At 46.3% G+C, this 18,427-nt stretch overlaps 2 non-coding genes across 2 annotated transcripts; both read right to left on the reverse strand.

Annotated features, from left to right (window-relative positions):
* Positions 1-2,804: 2,804 nt before the first annotated feature.
* On the reverse strand, positions 2,805-2,878 carry trnat-agu (transfer RNA threonine (anticodon AGU)). Its single transcript has one exon. It is a non-coding gene; the product is annotated as a tRNA-Thr (tRNA).
* A 619-nt stretch (positions 2,879-3,497) lies between these two features.
* trnap-ugg (transfer RNA proline (anticodon UGG)) lies at positions 3,498-3,571 on the reverse strand. The gene has a single exon. It is a non-coding gene; the product is annotated as a tRNA-Pro (tRNA).
* Between the last annotated feature and the right edge of the window lie 14,856 nt (positions 3,572-18,427).

Consider the following 18,427-nt stretch of genomic DNA (forward strand, 5'->3'; position numbering starts at 1 on the left):
GTCCACAGAGGGGGAGGGGTTTGGGGGGCGATTCGGAGCTTGTTAGAGGTTGGGGGAGGGACCTGAAAGTTTTATCAGTTTTCCGACTTTAGACTCGTAATTTTGAAAACCTGCCGACTGCAGCTTTAATAATTTATTATTACATATTCAAAAGATGCACACATCTCATTACAACAATGAACAATACAACCTCTACACTGGTAGAGATTTGCACAAACAAATAATAAAGATCAGTTCAGGTTTTGTATAGATTTCTAAAAATGAACAAGATTGGAAGAACTGATGGTTTGAACTGACTGAAAGAACTGATCATTTGAACTGACTGAAAGAACTGATCATTTGAACTGACTGAAAGAACTGATCATTTGAACTGACTGAAAGAACTGATCATTTGAACTGATTGAAAGAACTGATCATTTAAACTGATTGGAAGAACTGCTGATTGAACTGACTGAAAGTGCTCCCAATTCATTGCTGAGTTGCCCATGCCTTCACTAACGGCCCATTCTGATAATTGACCAGGAAGCAGGCCACACTGAACAATTCGTCAATGTTCCCACATATAGACAGTGGTATCTCCTTGTAGAAGAGTTTGTTCTCTTTCACTCTCCTTATGCACCTCTCCACGTGCACTCTCAGCCATGCAATTGACTGCGTCTGTCTGACATCCTCTCAACTCATTTGTTGTTTGTTGCTGAGAAAGGCCGGCCGGTACACCTTACAAGGAGCAAGGTTGTCCACAACAAACCCTTTGTCCACCATGATGGCCATACCTGGCTTCAGCAGCTTTACAATCCCGGACTGCTTAACTCATTGGCTGCCATTGACGTCTATAGACGTCAATTTAAAAAAAAAAAACGCTGACTGCCAAAGACGTCAATTGCGTTTTTTAACGGAGCGGGCTGGGGGACAATCTAGCGGAGTTTGTCACTAAATCTTAGGCTTGTAAACACTAAACAGAGAATATACTGGCAAAATTACCCAAAAGGTGGCAGCAGTGCCACTTTGCATAAAAAAAAGCTTGTTTTCTCCGTTTTTTTCGTCTAACAGCTGTTTTTTTCGTGAAACCAACCTATGTTCTACTGTCTATTACTAAAGGACTGAAAATGGTAGAAACAAACTTTTTTTTTCCTGATGAAAGAAGAGAGTCTACTCTTTCGTTTGGTAATTTCGGTGTGTACATAGTCATAAGACACACTTTTCTGTGGGTCTTGGAAAATCAGTCAAAATACTGTAAAACACTGGGCAGTATGGGTCTCTGCACTGAAAATGGCTGGCAGCCACTCATAGAGCCTGCATACAGTCCGGACACAAAGGTGACGGCACCGTGGGGTGCCATGCCAACCAAGGCCTTGAATGTAGTGTGAGATTTGTATGTGGAAAAAACCTCACTCTGAAGGAGCAGAGAGGATGGCGTCTGACAAAATATCTCCGTACAATAAAGGACCACCTGTGTGTCAGAAAAAGCTGCAAACTCAACTGGCAGGTGAGCTCTCACTGTCGCTGGAGGAATCCAAAGGCGCTGGCTTCCTAACAGGCAGTACAGGAAATGAGTCCATGTGGAGATGATTCCACTTGCAGCAGTGCGGTGAATGCTGAACCTCTCTGCAAGATCCCTGGGAGGAAAACCCACTGACAGGTACATCAGGAAAAGAAGAAACTCGTCAATGGGTCTCAGTTTCTGTTGAGATATAAAAACAAAAGGCCTCTGTTTAGTTACCTTGACATTGGCATTATTACAAAGCATAAATCAGAAAACTTTTGTTTTGTTTTGTTTTGTTTTTGTGAGTTGTTGTTTTGTTTGTTTGTTTGTTTTCAGTAACGTTTCACATTATGCATTGCTGTTTGGTGTGTATTTTGTTTTTTTTTATGTGAAAGCAATAAAAAATATATGAACAAAAAAGGCCTACACCTTTTAATATCACGTCACGTTACATCATCACTTACCGTTGCTGGGTGATGGACTGTGCTGGTGCTGGCAGAGGCTGAGCTGAAGGCGAGCCTCGGTCCCCCGGCAGGCTTCCACATGTTTTCTCAACAGCGGGACCTCGCGCTGCTGCCGCCGCGGTCACCTGTCTGCTGGTGGCCGGGAGACGTCCTCACTGGCGGACACCAGAAGGAGCTGCCGGCTGAGGGGGCGCGGATGTTTTCTCAACTTATTTCAGGCGGCTGGCCCGGCAGAGGAGAGCGGTGAGCGGCCCGGGGCGGAGGAGCGCTCCCCCTCGGCCGGTGGAGCAGCTCACACAGGCTGACCTGTTCGTGGCTGTGAAAACCACCGGGAGGTATCACCGGCAGAGACAGCTGCTGCTGGACACCTGGGTCTCCAGAAACGCACCACAGGTGCAGCCAACAACACAACACTTCATGTGTGATTTTCCTTTCGTAGCCATTGCGCTCCTATGCTCGATGCTCGATACAAGATCTTCAACTAATGTAGAGGGTGGGGAGTGGGTGGGGACTCGACAGGTAAATGCAAATTCCCTCATTGTGACGTCACAATAAGGGAGCCATCCAAATGGCTCACAGCAGCATTTTTTTCTTGACACCAAAGTCTTTCTACTGACCTACAGAAAATGGATGGATGGGTTTTTTTCGCGCTTGGAGTGTTTAAAGGAACAGTAGAGACCCAAATATGAACACAAAGACCTGCAAAAAGTGAGTTTTGCATAATATGTCCCCTGTAAGCTAAAGCCATGAGATGAAGTGCCTCCAAGTAGGCTACAGACTGCTTTGGAAGTCCAGCACTCCTGAAGCACTGCTGTAAACAGTTATGGCACCATGTTAACGTACATAATAACACCTTAAGGCACTGCTGGGATTTGAACCCAGGATCTCCTGTTTACTAGACAGGCACTTTGACCAACTAAGCCACAGCACCACATGGTTCATAAAACTGATGAAAGAATAAAGAGCAGGAACTGAATCCACCTCAGGAAGTGGTTTTTGTGATTCAGTACGTCAAGAATAGTTAAAGCCATGAGTAGAAGTGCCTCCAGTTGGTTCAAAACTTCATCATATTTTGCAGATATTGTTGGGTTTTCTACTCAGAGCCTGGTGTTCATGAGGAAGTCACTTTCACCAGTTACAGCCAGATCTCATGAAGCGGTGTACTTATTACACGCCAAGTCATTTACTGTGTTTTTACAAGGCTTTTTTATGCTTTTGCGTATTATTTTCCGCTACATATTTTGAGGAAATAACATCCTGCCCTCAGCTTTTACTCTAACTCTGACTATTTCACGGTTTGTACGTTCATTTTGATGTTATGTAGTGTGACAGGAGGAGAACCTCCACCGTACTGTACCCTAACCATTTGACATGTTATGTGAACAGAGTAAAATTACACTCTGAAAGCATAAAATAGGCATAAATGAGACTTTAAAAGCTGTATGTTATTTATACGCACTTTCATTAAGTGGACCAGTGAAAAGAATTTAGTAGAATGCTGATAATTAGCTGTTTTATATGCTAAGTCATAGTTAGCTCTGAAGGACTGCAGGCACTGCTGGGATTTGAACCCAGGATCTCCTGTTTCCAAGACAGGCACTTTGACCAACTAAGCCACAGCACCACATGGTTAAAAAAACTGATGAGAGAATAAAGAGCAGGAACTGGATCCACCTCAGGAAGTGGTTTTTGTGATTTATTTCCAATATTCATGTGATCTCTGCATAAATCAGGGCTTGATGTTATTCAAATTATCTCCATATGTGAAAACATTGGATTCTTACAGAATCAGAAGCAACAAGGAGAACTGAGCATGAAGTGGAGGGAGGTGAGAGATTTGTTTTCTGTTGTGTCGACGCCCACCCCTACCTATAGGCCACTCTAATTTCTTACACCAAATAAACAGTGTCTGGTTCCATGGCACATGAAAAACTCGAGACAATATCCTATTCTGCCTATTATAGCCTATTTACTAAACTACATTAGGCATTAATAATGGGTAAAATGTGGGTAGGCTAGTTTAAAAGGCTACTCAATCAGGGGAATAACTTCTCAGAACATATAAGGAACTCTTAATTTAAGATTTTGACTTTTTATTTTGCAATATTCCCTCTTGTAGAAGTATTTATTGACTGTGCCACAGTGAGATTAAAGCATGTTCAGTTCCTGGACTGAAATATTGTTCATTATTTTGTATCTGTTGATCTGTTGAAAGTTGTAACACTGTGCATACTGTGTTTTTTAGTAATATTGCCTCTTGTAAAAGGCTTACTTGATTGTTTGATGAGCTACAGAAGGAGGAATTGAAAAGCTAAATGGCTGAACTCGGGTGTTTCTATTTGCTTAGATAGCCTGTAGCTCTGTTAAAGCTGTTGAAGTTCGTGCACATTTGAATAAATGTTCTTATACTTCCAGTACAGGCTGATTTTCTGTATACAGTAAGGCAGAGTTGGTGGAGGGGTTCTGGAACCCAGGTTCAAAGAAGAGCTTTGGGATGTCCTTCAAGAAGCCTGGAGAACTGTTCCTGAAGACTCCTTAAAGAAAGGACAGAAAGCTCGTCTCAGCGGGTTCAGGCTGTGTTGGAGAATAAAGGAGCTCAGACCAAACGTCCACATTCAGTCTTGTTGGAGTTATACAAATATATTGTCTTCTCTGCTGTATTTCCATTCATGCTTGCATGTGTTACAATAAATTGCTCCCTTTTTTTCGCATTTTCCTGGCAAAACATAAAGGAATGAGGTGTGTTTAAAGACTTTAGACCACTTTTAGAGGACTTTATGAAAGCACATACTTTATGCTTTACTGAAGAAAGGGATGATGTGTATTAGTTCAAGGTGCTCTGTATTTAGTCTGACCCACAACTGGTCACCACAGGACGATCATCTTCAACATCAGTGCTCGGTGACAGCTGCAGAAGTACGTGTAGAAACCTGATCTGTATTTAGACTGTTTCTGTCCAGTCCCGCTCTCTGAGCTGACAACAAAACTCCCTCTGAGCGCTGCCCACAGAGGGAGTGGGACGGCTTCCTGAATCTGTAAACTCCCTCTGAGTGCTGCCCACAGAGGGAGTGGGACGGCTTCCTGAATCTGTAAACTCCCTCTGAGTGCTGCCCACAGAGGGAGTGGGACGGCTTCCTGAATCTGTAAACTCCCTCTGAGTGCTGCCCACAGAGGGAGTGGGACGGCTTCCTGAATCTGTAAACTCCCTCTGAGTGCTGCCCGCAGAGGGAGCGGGACGGCTTCCTGAATCTGTAAACTCCCTCTGAGCGCTGCCCGCAGAGGGAGTGGGACGGCTTCCTGAATCTGTAAACTTCCTCTGAGCGCTGCCCACAGAGGGAGTGGGACAGCTTCATGAATCTGTAAACTCCCTCTGAGCGCTGCCCACAGAGGGAGTGGGACAGCTTCATGAATCTGTAAACTCCCTCTGAGCGCTGCCCACAGAGGGAGCGGGACAGCTTCATGAATCTGTAAACTCCCTCTGAGCGCTGCCCACAGAGGGAGTGGGACAGCTTCCTGAATCTGTAAACTCCCTCTGAGTGCTGCCCACAGAGGGAGCGGGACGGCTTCATGAATCTGTAAACTCCCTCTGAGCGCTGCCCACAGAGGGAGCGGGACGGCTTCCTGAATCTGTAAACTCCCTCTGAGCGCTGCCCACAGAGGGAGCGGGACGGCTTCCTGAATCTGTAAACTCCCTCTGAGCGCTGCCCACAGAGGGAGCGGGACGGCTTCCTGAATCTGTAAACTCCCTCTGAGTGCTGCCCACATGGAGCGGGACGGCTTCCTGAATCTGTAAACTTCCTCTGAGTGCTGCCCACAGAGGGAGCGGGACGGCTTCCTGAATCTGTAAACTCCCTCTGAGTGCTGCCCACAGAGGGAGCGGGACGGCTTCCTGAATCTGTAAACTCCCTCTGAGTGCTGCCCACAGAGGGAGTGGGACGGCTTCCTGAATCTGTAAACTCTCTGAGTGCTGCCCACAGAGGGAGTGGGACGGCTTCCTGAATCTGTAAACTCCCTCTGAGCGCTGCCCACAGAGGGAGTGGGACGGCTTCCTGAATCTGTAAACTCCCTCTGAGAGCTGCCCACAGAGGGAGCGGGACGGCTTCCTGAATCTGTAAACTCCCTCTGAGCGCTGCCCACAGAGGGAGCGGGACGGCTTCCTGAATCTGTAAACTCCCTCTGAGCGCTGCCCACAGAGGGAGCGGGACGGCTTCCTGAATCTGTAAACTCCCTCTGAGAGCTGCCCACAGAGGGAGCGGGACGGCTTCCTGAATCTGTAAACTCCCTCTGAGCGCTGCCCACAGAGGGAGCGGGACGGCTTCCTGAATCTGTAAACTCCCTCTGAGCGCTGCCCACAGAGGGAGCGGGACGGCTTCCTGAATCTGTAAACTCCCTCTGAGTGCTGCCCACAGAGGGAGCGGGACGGCTTCCTGAATCTGTAAACTCCCTCTGAGCGCTGCCCACAGAGGGAGCGGGACGGCTTCCTGAATCTGTAAACTCCCTCTGAGCGCTGCCCACAGAGGGAGCGGGACGGCTTCCTGAATCTGTAAACTCCCTCTGAGTGCTGCCCACATGGAGCGGGACGGCTTCCTGAATCTGTAAACTTCCTCTGAGCGCTGCCCACAGAGGGAGTGGGACGGCTTCCTGAATCTGTAAACTCCCTCTGAGTGCTGCCCACAGAGGGAGCGGGACGGCTTCCTGAATCTGTAAACTCCCTCTGAGTGCTGCCCACAGAGGGAGCGGGACGGCTTCCTGAATCTGTAAACTCCCTCTGAGTGCTGCCCACAGAGGGAGGGGGACGGCTTCCTGAATCTGTAAACTCCCTCTGAGTGCTGCCCACAGAGGGAGTGGGACAGCTTCCTGAATCTGTAAACTCCCTCTGAGCGCTGCCCACAGAGGGAGTGGGACAGCTTCCTGAATCTGTAAACTCCCTCTGAGTGCTGCCCACATGGAGCGGGACGGCTTCCTGAATCTATAAACTTCCTCTGAGCGCTGCCCACAGAGGGAGTGGGACGGCTTCCTGAATCTGTAAACTCCCTCTGAGTGCTGCCCGCAGAGGGAGTGGGACGGCTTCCTGAATCTGTAAACTCCCTCTGAGTGCTGCCCGCAGAGGGAGAGGGACGGCTTCCTGAATCTGTAACCTCCCTCTGAGTGCTGCCCACAGAGGGAGCGGGACGGCTTCCTGAATCTGTAAACTCCCTCTGAGTGCTGCCCACAGAGGGAGCGGGACGGCTTCCTGAATCTGTAACATCCCTCTGAGTGCTGCCCACAGAGGGAGTGGGACGGCTTCCTGAATCTGTAAACTCCCTCTGAGTGCTGCCCACAGAGGGAGGGGGACGGCTTCCTGAATCTGTAAACTCCCTCTGAGTGCTGCCCACAGAGGGAGCGGGACGGCTTCCTGAATCTGTAAACTCTCTGAGCGCTGCCCACAGAGGGAGCGGGACGGCTTCCTGAATCTGTAAACTCTCTGAGTGCTGCCCACAGAGGGAGCGGGACGGCTTCCTGAATCTGTACTCTCCCTCTGAGTGCTGCCCACAGAGGGAGTGGGACAGCTTCCTGAATCTGTAACCTCCCTCTGAGTGCTGCCCACAGAGGGAGTGGGACAGCTTCCTGAATCTGTAAACTCCCTCTGAGTGCTGCCCACAGAGGGAGCGGGACAGCTTCCTGAATCTGTAAACTCTCTGAGTGCTGCCCACAGAGGGAGTGGGACAGCTTCCTGAATCTGTAAACTCCCTCTGAGTGCTGCCCACAGAGGGAGTGGGACGGCTTCCTGAATCTGTAAACTCTCTGAGTGCTGCCCACAGAGGGAGTGGGACGGCTTCCTGAATCTGTAAACTCTCTGAGTGCTGCCCACAGAGGGAGTTGGACGGCTTCCTGAATCTGTAAACTTCCTCTGAGCGCTGCCCACAGAGGGAGTGGGACGGCTTCCTGAATCTGTAAACTCCCTCTGAGCGCTGCCCACAGAGGGAGTGGGACAGCTTCCTGAATCTGTAAACTCCCTCTGAGCGCTGCCCGCAGAGGGAGTGGGACAGCTTCCTGAATCTGTAACCTCCCTCTGAGTGCTGCCCACAGAGGGAGCGGGACGGCTTCCTGAATCTGTAAACTCCCTCTGAGTGCTGCCCACAGAGGGAGTGGGACAGCTTCCTGAATCTGTAACATCCCTCTGAGCGCTGCCCACAGAGGGAGCGGGACGGCTTCCTGAATCTGTACTCTCCCTCTGAGTGCTGCCCACAGAGGGAGTGGGACAGCTTCCTGAATCTGTAACCTCCCTCTGAGTGCTGCCCACAGAGGGAGTGGGACAGCTTCCTGAATCTGTAAACTCCCTCTGAGTGCTGCCCACAGAGGGAGGGGACGGCTTCCTGAATCTGTAACCTCCCTCTGAGTGCTGCCCACAGAGGGAGTGGGACAGCTTCCTGAATCTGTAAACTCCCTCTGAGCGCTGCCCACAGAGGGAGTGGGACGGCTTCCTGAATCTGTACTCTCCCTCTGAGTGCTGCCCACAGAGGGAGCGGGACAGCTTCCTGAATCTGTAAACTCTCTGAGTGCTGCCCACAGAGGGAGCGGGACGGCTTCCTGAATCTGTAAACTCTCTGAGTGCTGCCCACAGAGGGAGTGGGACGGCTTCCTGAATCTGTAAACTCCCTCTGAGTGCTGCCCACAGAGGGAGTGGGACAGCTTCCTGAATCTGTAAACTCCCTCTGAGCGCTGCCCACAGAGGGAGCGGGACGGCTTCCTGAATCTGTAAACTCCCTCTGAGCGCTGCCCGCAGAGGGAGCGGGACGGCTTCCTGAATCTGTAAACTCCCTCTGAGCGCTGCCCGCAGAGGGAGCGGGACAGCTTCCTGAATCTTTAAACTCCCTCTGAGCGCTGCCCACAGAGGGAGCGGGACGGCTTCCTGAATCTGTAAACTCCCTCTGAGTGCTGCCCACAGAGGGAGCGGGACAGCTTCCTGAATCTGTAAACTCTCTGAGCGCTGCCCGCAGAGGGAGTGGGACGGCTTCCTGAATCTGTAAACTCCCTCTTGCCGTGTTGAGCTGCAGAGGCCTGGGGATGATTCTGCAGGAGCTGGACATCCTCTGAGTGAGGAGTCCCAGCAGCAGCAGAGACCTCTGACTGCTCCTCTAACAGCAGCAGATTTTCTGTGTTGGGTGTGTTGGAAGCAGCAGAGACCTGGGATTGATGGTGTTCTGAGCTCGCTGTTACAGCTTCTGGCCTGTTGGCGGGTTCCTCACAACTTTCCTCTTTGCCACTTTCAAAGGGAAATATGTAGAAACCCTCAGACTCATTTTCCAGAATCTCTTCATCTACTATGTCACCCCACAGAAGTGCAGGAGAGGATATTCTGCTTTGACTCGTTTTGCTTGTTGTTTTTTAGCGTTTGTCTAAATGACTTTTTAAGTACGTGTTGTTTTTCAGGCGCTTTGTCTTTCAGGCTTTTAGAAACTACAGTGATGTCATGTCCTCTGATGTCATGTTTCCACTGTGATGTCATGCAAAACTGTGAAGTCATAATCAGTGATGACATCACTTCTTGTGATATCAGAAGCAGTGTTCTCAGTCAGCAGGCATCACGTGTGCTGCTTTGCTCTCTGTTTCAGCTTTCTGATCTGAACTGTAAATAATATGCAACACATGTTCATAGAGCCCAGGCAATGGTGGCAAACATGGGTTGTATGAATGCTGTATGAGATGTAAATGAAAACAGAAGCAGGAGTCCTTTATATATATGTGATTAAAAATGGGACAGCAGTAACTGAACCTGAATGCATCACTGTCCAGGTCAGTAATAATGTATTTATTGTATGTTACGGTGCTCACAGCTGCTTTCTTCACGCCTCACCTGGAAGTATCTTTGAAGCTGTTTTGTATGTTGTCTACACTGACTGTGAAGCAAAAGTAACACAACAGCCACATCTGCAGCTTGTTCTCAGTGTTTACAGCACAATCATTCAGCTGCTTTCATGCATCAACATAATACAGTAATAACAGTGCAGTCATGCTGGTTTCTGTTAAGAGCTGCTTACAAGCAGAATGGGATTATTTCTACGTGTCAGCATACAGTGTATAACATGGATTCCAGTAAGAATCTGACTTTGAAAGACAGAATCAACATGTAAATGATAAAGTGTCTTCCTGTGGATGTTCTCAGATATGAACAGTATGAACACTGTGATCCTTCCCCACATGTCCCAGTATGTCTGATTGTGTTCCAAGTGAGGGTCAGACTGGAGGAAGCTGCCACCCTTAAAGAATCAATAAAAGCTCTGAATACCAAAGCATCTCAGTGCCATTCCAGTGTCATCTCTCTAAGTAATGATGGAAGAAGCAGAAGCTGCTCCTCCTGAGCTCCACTCTGACATTCAGTTTCTGCTGCTGCTGCTTTCAGAGTTTCACACAATCCTGCAGTGACTCGGTTGCACTGCTTGAGCTCCTGCTCACACTTTTGACGGAGATGACGCTCACACGTCAAACAGTTTTCCACCTTCTTTAGTTTTTCCTCAGTCATGGAGCAGCCGCTCTCTGCTGCCACTCTTCTGTCTTTTTCTCCTGTCAGAAAGAAATGTTTCTTCAGCAGCTTTGTCCTGAGAATATCCATCCCATGCTATAAATAGCTGATCTTGTCATTCTTCTGTCGGTAAGAGTTCTGTCATTTCTCTGATCCATAATCTCGGTCGGCAGCAGAGGCGTTAGAGGGAATCCCCTCGGTTTGTGAAACTGGAAACTTCCACTTGACTGGAGGAACTACGGAGGCCTGGAGATGATCCTGCAGGAGCTGGACATCCTCTGAGTGAGGAGTCCCAGCTGCAGCAGAGACCTGGGATTGTTCTTTTTCCAACAGTTGCTGGGTTCCTCATAACTTTCCTTACTGCCAAAAGTAATGGGACACATGTAGAAACCCTCGGGCAAATCGTCGTCTGCCATGTCACACCACTGAAGTGGAGGAGATGGTTTCTTGGTTTGACTCATTTTGCTTGTTGTTTTTAAGAACTTAAAATCAAAATGACTTTCTAAGATAGTAAGTAAGCGTTGTTTCTAAGTGCTTGTTAAAATGACTATTTAAGATAGTAATTAAGTGTTTTTTAGGCGATGTGAAAACCGTTTGCTGTGACTTTCAAATATGCTTCAGAAACTGGACGTGTTTCTTCAGATAAACTCCTGACCAGCTGTGAAAAAGCAGTGAAAATGTCTGGCCTGTATAAACTTTGTGATGTCATACAAGATCAGAGATGACATCGATTGTGATGTCACTACAGTGATGACATCACAGCTTTGTGAAGGCTTCTGTTCTGTCTCTTCTGGTCTGTGGTTCCAACCACAGATTCTGGATGGAAGTGAAGTCCGGATTCCAGAATGTTGATTTGTGTTCTCTGTTAATCTCTGGACGACTTCAGCTGATTACTTCCTGTCACTGTCACGTTGGAAGGTCCACTTCTGCCAGTTTTTCAGCAGCCAGTATCATGTTTTCCACCAGCAGTGTTTTCCAAGACAGAATAATGTCAGTTTGTTTAAAATGTTGCCAAAATAAACTATTACAATTACAAGAAATGTCATCTCAGGGCACTTCAGTAATAAAGTCCAATTCTGGCCAATTGGAGTTCAATTCATTGTAATTATAATCCAATTAATTCAATTCAGAATGAATCCAATTCATTCATACAGAGCAATTCAAAAACTATTTCCTCGCTAAGGAAACCAACAGATGGCACCGAACTTGCACTACTTCTAATTAGATAGAACTTTTTAATAGTTCTAAGATCATATCTTTCTGGTTTTATTTGCATTTTACAAAGAGTCCCGAGTAATTATGAAAGTGGGGTTTTAATTTGAAGAAAAAGCCTCAAAATAAAGTGAATTTTAGGAGTACCCCTAGGGGTACGCAGAGGTACTGTAGGGGCTGCGCGGCACACAGGGATTTATTTATTTATTTTTAGACGTCACACAAAAGTGTTTAGTCCCGGGGCGGTCGGTGGCGTAGTGGGTTAAGCAGCCGCCCCATGAACAGAGGCTACAGTCCTCGCTGCAGCTGGCCCCGGTTCGACCCTGTGATGCATGTCTTCCCCCTCTCTCTGCCCCCTGCTTCCTGTGTGTCTCGAACTGTCCTAGCATTAAAGGCATAAAAAGCCCCAAAAAAGTGTTTAGTCCTAAGCTCTTAATATGTGGACAAAATAATGTCCGCTGTGGAATTTAGTAATATGCTATTTATTTAATACAATTTTAAAGAAGATAAATCTTCTCAGCATGGGTCTATGTCGAGCTCATCAATAGGGATAACGGTATGAAGGAGACTCCTGTTTTGTGATGAATGTTACATGAGTTAGGCCTGTTAATGTATTCTTAAAGCAGAACTGCTAGTTCATGCTCAAACTCTTTTCTTAGCGGTGGAGGAGTAATATCAACGAACATCCAGTACAAAATGTCAAATAAAACACGACAGAAGCAACTTTTCGCAACGAAATTTGATATGGATTACCAGTGCACACCAGTAACCACTCCGGTGAGTTGATGATTTTGAAAACGGACGTTTATGGTGCTTTTACGGACCTTTTTGTACATGCACATGACTTGCCATTCTGAGGCAGGTTGAGAAGAATCAAAATTAGGCAAATACCGGAGACAGCAGTAAAATTCAAAAAAGCGGTGCAGCCACTAAAACATTGCAGACGACTCAGAAAAGAGGCTTAATGTTGAAAATACCGCAGTTCTCCTTTAAAAAGAGAGAGAAATTAGTTATGTTCATGTATTCTTAAAAAAAGAGAAATGTTACTTGTTTAAGTTAGATAACAAAGGAAGATTATTTTGATTTAGTATTTATGCTATTTTGGTTAATTATTTATATTTCAAGAAAATGTTTTTTATTTTTATGTTGAATTCAACTGAGGTTAAAAAAAGAGAGAGAAAGCCTGAGAATTTTATGTTCAAGTTAAGGATATTAAATAAAATGATTTTCATGTAATAACCACTGTGTTGCTCTACTTTTGAAGAATCATCGCACGCTTTGTATGTGTGAGGGGGTACTCGGGCCAAAAAAGGTTGGGAAACACTGTCCTGAGCTGATCTGGCTGCTGAAGCTCAGCTCTGAGTCCATAATAACACACAGATTCCTGCTTGGTTTGTGCTTTTTAACATCACAGACTGAAGCTGAGCTCAGATTTTTAACAGCTGACAATGACCTCTGTTTTATCTTTGTGTAGCTGCAGGAAGTTCTGGATCATCCGGTTGGTTATTTGTTGGAGGCTCTTTGCTGGGCCAGTTATTCCTCTGTGCCAGCAGCTGAGCACCAGTTCTGCCAAAACTAACAGGAAACATCATCCTGCACCGCTGGATTATCAACAAGTAACACTGACCAAGTCAGGAGATTAAAAAGGATGCAGAGGATAGTCAACCATCTCCTAAACACGGGACTTGTGTTTGACACCAGTCTTTGAACTGCTGTGAGACCGTTGTTCCCTTCATTCGTTTTTCACCTTTTTTTCCAAAACTACTTGGTCGAAAGGTGTAAAACATTAAAAGTACTGGGTTAAAGTTAGAAAAGCATCATGTTTAGGAAATAAAATACACTTTTGGGGGAAAAACTTGGCCAATAAGACCAGGAGCTCCTGACCTGTCTCATACATTTCAGTAAGACCTCGGGAAATTGTACCAAAAAGGGCAAAACATGTCTCCTTTAAAGGACCAATAAGAGCTACATCTCAGACTCTACAGGCCTCAGTTAACTTGTTAAATGTGTCAGTGGGTCGGTGTGAAAACTCAACATCTAGGATGTTATTTCCAGCTTCTACGTTTAACTGAAATAGAAAATCTGAGAATTACGACAATTTGGGTAGAGCTATTTTACAACGGTAAAATATTTGGCAGTGACTAAGTGCCTTTAGCACAGACAGGAGGGTGGAGGCCAGAGGAGACAATGAGGCTGATACCAGAGCAACCAGATGAGCCTCCAGCGTCCACCTGTCCTGATAGTCCCTCACAAGCAGCTGTCTGTTGTTAGCACGTTAAGCTTTGATTGGTCTGGGCTGGTCTGTGGCATTATTTATAAACCTTCACCCTTGGTGTTTCCTCTCATAGCTTGTTTTCACCATGACAGCTGCTGGGTTCTTCCTGAGGTATAAGCGCAAGCTGTCTTTTACAGTTTTTGTTTGATTGATTGGAAACATTAGTTAATATTGCATTCTTACTCTTTGTTGTACATAATTTCAGGGTTTCCCTCTTTGCCTTGTTGACTGCTGCTACATGGGGTTTTCCCACTAAAGGTGTGCTATCATCTGTTGTGGTAAAACATTACATGCTTGCTTGAATTAGTTTCTGCTAAACTTGTTCTCATGCACCCAGGTTCAAAATCAGCAGGCCAGAGCAGCAGCGGCACAAGAGCTGCAGGTAATTTTGGCTCTTACCAGGGAGCAGCCGCTGGCCGCCCGGTGACCGTGCCCAACACTGCTTCCAGTGACGTTTATATGGCAACACCTGTGCTGGTCTCTGGTCAAAGTCAACCTGTTCTTCAGGCAGACCCAAGACTCAGTGGCTATGGCTCCTTTGTGCCAACGCAACTGGTTGTCCAAGCTCCCGGTTTCGTCCAGGCTCCTGGCTTTGTCCAAGGTGCTCTTCAGGCAGACCCAAGATTCAGCAGCTCTGGCTCCGTTGTGCCCGTGCAAATGGCTGTGCAAGCTTCTGGTGTCCCACAGGCTGTTCAGACGGGTCCAGCATTGAGCAGCTTGAGCTCTGGCCTGCCTGCAACAGGATACTCTACTGTCACTTATGTGCCTGTTGACGTAGGATCTGACGCTGGCGCTCTGCAACCTGGAGCTGCCCAATCTGGACCACAAGGTAAATCTTCTGCTTGGAGTGTAGATGGCCCAAAATATGTTTGGAAGCCTAAAGGTGTCTGTGCGTTTTCATGTAGCCACTAGCAAATCTTGCCTAGCTCTATTCTGAAGCAGAAACCTGCCGTGTTTAGTTTGAATTAAAAAAAATTAAGAAGTGTATTAAAACACAAAATGATGCTCAGGTGTGTAATAATGGCTCCTTTCTACTTGGAGGAAAGGCCCTTCACTTTAAGCGGCCTTACTGGGGCACCAAAGGGAAACCTGTGCATTGCACCTGTACTTTTCATTAAAAGCTCAAAGTCTCTAGAGGGGGTTGGGGCTTTTAACTTTACATCCTAAGAAACTGATGTTAAGACTCTGTGCTTTCTGAACTTCTGCTGTGAAAAGGACTAATTGTGAAATGTCTCCACACAGAAACCCAGTGGGCTATTGCTCCCTCAGTCTTTGAGGATGCGTCAGCCCAAGCCCTCAGCCTCACTGACGTTCTCCCTGCAGCCCCTCTGTCACCACCTGGCCCTGTCCTCCAGTCAGGGGAGACCTCCAGTGTCACCAAGGAAGCTGAACTCGGGAATTACCAGCAGCAGACGGAGGAATTCGGCTACCCGGATGACCGCCAAGGGTCTGGACCGGGATCCGCAACCGTACTGGTGCCACGCTTTGGTGTGGGTGGCTCTCCTAACTTTGACTACAGGCTTTTGTACGGCTTGTACCCCTCTGGAACCTACAGCACCTTCAGCCAGCAGCATGAGAAGGGCAAAGACTACTTTCAGGATGTCCACTACTTGAAGGAGCATGTTACTGACAGCCATGGTTCTGGGCAGCAGAAAAAGTTCTTCCCAAGTGCCCGCTAGAGCTGAACATGATGTGCAGAGGGTATGTTGAGAGTGGTACCTGCAAATGTCTTTATCTCAATGCTTTAACTAATCTGGTTCTGTTTCAGATTGGAAAGCTGAATCCAACGGCACAAGATTCTTTTTAGCCTTTGAATAAAATCTTGTCAAATGATCTTGCTTCAGAGTGATTGACTAAGGGAAACAATGTCCTGTGAACACCATCTGGGTTCAAGGCAAATGGCAGGCATCACCTGTCATATTTGACTTGGACGTTCTGCTTTTGGTTTCAAACATGGCTTCTCAAAGGTCTGCATCTTGAGAGGAATTGCTATGGAAGTGTTAAATAGTTGCTCAGTTGACTATAGCGATCAGCTACAGCATCCTTTACAGCCATTTCTCTACACCTGTACATGGCAGCCAGACACAACCCCTTCTATAGGTTGCTGAGTGCACGGTAGCCAACCTGAAGTCTTGCCATGCCAACATTGTGCTTGAAATACTTGGCTGGATACTCCTTAAATATTCTTCTGCAGTTAAGCCACAGCCAGTGCTGTCTTCGGCAGTCTTGTCATATAATGACCTTGTCTGGGTTTTTTTTTTCCCCCCAATCCTGCCAATGGCATGCTAAAGTAATGGCAAGCCAGTGGATAATGAACACAATTTCTATTTTTGTCGCTGGGTATCCATATACCAGGGCTGTCAAAAATGATTGACTATTCGTTCTAAAACCAATTTTTCAGACATCTGTATTGGCATATGTCAATGACACACATGCGCATCTGGGGGCTTTCAATCAGCCAAACTGCCAGGCAATGGCAGCTTTACATCAATAACGGGACAAACAGACTTAACTACTTGTACAGGTAGTTTATTAAAGTTTAAACATTTAACAATTTGTTTCATGTTATGCCAAGTCCATTTGGGTGAACTTTTTAAAGAATTAACCTCATGTTGCTGGTGGTCAACTGATAAGCTAACTGTAGCTTGTGCAACTTTGTCTCAAGGCTCCAAAATTTTTCCCTCAAATGACCAAAATCTGAAGTATTTCCAGGTGGGGCTTTATATATTTTTGGGGGTTAAAATCACTTTCGTTGTGTCTGCGGCAGAGTTGTGTTCTGAACTTTCTGCCATCTTCATGTGATCAACTTTCAGCAGTGATGCTTTACCAGACAGTGCGACTCCTGTGACCTGACCCCGTCATGCAGTGTGCCGACTCAAGGCAGACGGCGGCTGCGCAGATGTTTTTCCACATTTGAGAATCATTTTCACCTTTCAATGTCTGTTTTTAAAACCTATTCAAATTTAGAATATTCTTTGACAACCCTATCCTGTACCTACTATTGTGCTTTAAAAGGCAACTTGTTGGTGAAAGAAGGCAGTCCTAGAAACCTGTTTTATATGTGCATTGAATGATAAATTCTGGTCAAAAAAAACTCCAAGGTTCCTCACTGTAGAAGTATAGAACTATCTTACCATCCATTTACTTTACTCGATGTATCCAGTTTAGGGTAGTGGAAGCCTTTAGCCCAGTGATACTATTTTTTTCACAAGAGCCACATTGGCAGAGCAAAATCAAGGGAAGAGCCACTTTTATGAACACATACTAAGTCCCCTTTTGCAAATATGCATTTCTACATATAAAACATCCCACAAAAAAGGAACAACACAGCCAATACATTTTGCATGTCCTTGACTTTCATGTTGTATTAGTAGTTTGTTGTAATCATAGTGAGACATTCAAGATGAGCATGGTTTAGTCCTTTTTTAATTAAAAACCGACCCATTGTGCCTGCATCTCGCTAATGGAGCTAGCGTGCACTGCGGTCAAGTGTGACGGTGGTTTAAGCGGGCTGCGTTGCCAGGTTTAACAGTGCCCCCTTTAGGAAACACCATTAAGCCTTAATAAAAATACTTCATACTGTGCAGTATTCGCTGTATGTTATTTGAAAAAATGTATTGTTATCAAATTGTTATACGCTACTATGCGAGTGCGAGCCACCAATTAACGCTTGAGGAGCCGCATAATGAGTATCTCTGCTTTAGCCTATCCCTGCTGCCAATTGAAAGAGTCAGGGTACACCCTGGACAGCTCTCCAGTCCAGTCAGCAAAAGGTCTAATAATTTCCACACTTCCATTCACTGAGACTCTGCTAGAACTATTTGGAGACCTTTTCTAGAGGGCCGTATTGGAGAGTACTTTGAAAGTTTCATTGTGCCAACTATTGCTAGTTTAATAGCAAGTGATCTGAATCGAAGGAGTTAAAAAAATATTTTGCAAATTGATCATGTAGCTTTGCACTCGAGGGAATTTGAAAATGCATCTTCCACATGTGGTAGAATCAGGAAAACAAAAGCAGAGGAGATATTTAAGTCTTGTGTAGGATGAAAACCAACATGGGAAGATGTGATGCCATGTTAAGGACCGAGTCTGTATGAAGCAGTGTCAGCCCTCCAGCTGGTGTCCCAGGTGAGATGAACAAGGCCGCACATACAGAGGGCAAGTCGAGACAGTTGGTTAAGAGGGATGTATGGCTCTGATGAGGCACACAGAAGACACCAAGTGGTGCCAAGCAGAGGGGCAAGGTTACGTAGCATAGGCTAACGAGTCACATGCAATTAAAGCTTGGAAAAGGCCAGCGAGTGCAGATTTAACTGAGGCACCTTCATGGTGCAAGGTCAAGCAGGGCCACTGTATTGAGCTTCATCAAGTTATTTTGGTCTGGGTTTGTGTAATGCAATTCAACCATGAGGAGAAGGAAACATGTAGTGGTGGAATTTAAAGCAGAAGTATTCAGTTTGCGCTTCAAAAGCAGAGTCAGCCTCAGTGGG

The sequence above is a fragment of the Odontesthes bonariensis genome, chromosome 11 (genome assembly GCF_027942865.1).
Source record: "Odontesthes bonariensis isolate fOdoBon6 chromosome 11, fOdoBon6.hap1, whole genome shotgun sequence".
NCBI classification, from domain to species: domain Eukaryota; kingdom Metazoa; phylum Chordata; class Actinopteri; order Atheriniformes; family Atherinopsidae; genus Odontesthes; species Odontesthes bonariensis.